Consider the following 2,162-nt stretch of genomic DNA (forward strand, 5'->3'; position numbering starts at 1 on the left):
TCTTCCTCTCTCCTCTCTCCTATTCTCTTCATCTCACCGCCCTCTCTCTCTCTCCTGATCGTTTTTTTCTTCTCTCTCTTCTCTCGACGGGGACAGCTCTCTCTCTCTCCCGGTCTCTCTCTCTCTCCTCTACTCACCTCCCTCCTCCCTCCTCCCCCCTCCTCCCCTCGCCTCCCTCCCTTCTCATCTCTCTCTCTCTCGCTCTCTCTCTTCTCCTTCTCTCTCTCTCTCTCGTCTCTCTCTCGGCTCGTCTCTCTCTCGCTCCTTTCTCTCGTCTCTCTTCTCTCTCTCTCTGCTCTCTTCTCTCTCTCACCTCTTCTCGTCTCTCTCTCTCTCTCCCTCGGCTTTCTTCTTTCTCTCTCTTCGACTCTCTCTCTCTCTCTCTCTCTCTCCTTCTCTCTCTCCTCCTCTCTCTCTCTCTCTCTCTCTCTATCTCTCTCTCTCTCTCTCTCTCTCTCCTCTCTTCTTCCATCTCTCTCGCTCTCTCTCTATCTCTCTGCTCTCTCTCCTCTACTCTCTCTCTTCTCCTCTCTCTCTTCTCTCTCTCTCTCTAATACTTCGGTGCTACGGGTGGCGTGCTGAGGCACACCGCCATGCATCTTAGCGCTTGTGGCATGTAAACCAATTGATTTGTTTGTGTGGCACCATATATTAATTGTATATGATGGTTCTGACGTGCACGGATGGGGAGAGAGGGGATGCGGGAGAGGGGCGAGGAGAGTAGAAAGAAGAGAGGAGGAGCAGATACTCAAGAAGGCAGGAGAAGAAAGACTCGGAGAGAGGACCAGGCGGGAGCGAGCAGACGCAGCACGGAGGGGAGGACGAGCCTCCGATTGATGGGGGAGAAGACCAAGAGAGACGAGCAGACAGGCGGAGGCGATCGAGAGACGGACAGCAGAGAACAAGACTCGAGAGATAGACAGCGCGGCTAGGCACGAGAGAGACGGCGGAGCAAGAAAGGAAGAGAGATGAGACAGGGGAGGAGAGAGGACACGGCGAGGAGAGATGAAGGCGAGAAAGAACGAGCAGAGAGAGACAGCGCGGAGGGCAGGGGAGGAGAGAGAGAGGGGGAGAAGAAAGAGAGAGAGAGAGGGGAGGGGAGAGAGGGGGAGAAGAAAGAGAGAGAGAAAGGGAGAGAGAGAAGAAAGAGAGAGAGAAAGGGAGAGAGAGAAAGGGAAGGAGAGAGAGGGGGAGAAGAAAGAGAAAGAGAGAGTGAAAAGGGGGAAAAGGTAAAGATGGGAGGAGAAGAGGGAGAGATAGAGAGAGATAATGAGAGAGAGACAGAGAGGGAGGGAGGGAGGGAGGAAGCACCATACCTGAGAAGGTCAAATGGATCGCAAAACATTGTCAGCAGTGCTTAGTCTGCTTACAATTACATTAAAGCCGCACAATGCGCATCCAAACGCTAATTTCTCCAGTATTAGACTAGCAAATACTTCGTGGCATGCATAATCACACTACCTTATGACAAAATAAACTCTAGTTGCTCCCATTTCACTGCGCGTTTGCTTAAAACCCACAAGAAAGAGGTGAGAAAACTGGCATTCTGGAGCCAACGCCGACTTGTTTGCCAAACAATTTAGCCTTGAAGGGGTTAGGTGACGTCACATGTTTTTATCTTTGCTACACCCCTACTGCTGTACCGCAGCTCCGCTGCACGGTTGCTTGGGGAAACTGTCAACAACATCGGAGAATTTGAACAACATTGGAGGTATTTTCAAATACCTTTTATAAGACAACGCGCAGTGAAATTGGAGGAACTAGAGTTTATTTTGTCATAAGGTAGTGTGATTATGCATGACACGAAGTATTTGCTAGTCTAGTACTGGAGAAATGAGCGTTTGGATGCGCATTGTGTGGCTTTAATAATGGTGCCATGATGATCGCGCGTGCGTGTCCTGCAGAGATAACATAGCCTGTGTGGTTTGCCTGTAAGTTGTAACACCACCCGCTGTGGGCTAATTCTAGAATCTCTGTGACATTTCCAGTAAATGGGCGAACGCTGCAGCTTTCAGTGTTGCGAGTGCGTGTGGGGAGGGAGTGTCGAAAACACTTGGAAACTTGCAGCTCGGCTTGCAAAGGTCGTCGAGCCTGCCCTGCCGATGTCGGCGGATGCTAAAGATAGAGAGAAGCAAAGAAAGATAGATATATAGGCACAGGCT

This window comes from Priapulus caudatus, unplaced genomic scaffold, assembly GCF_000485595.1.
Source record: "Priapulus caudatus unplaced genomic scaffold, Priapulus_caudatus-5.0.1 Scaffold1459, whole genome shotgun sequence".
NCBI classification, from domain to species: domain Eukaryota; kingdom Metazoa; phylum Priapulida; class Priapulimorpha; order Priapulimorphida; family Priapulidae; genus Priapulus; species Priapulus caudatus.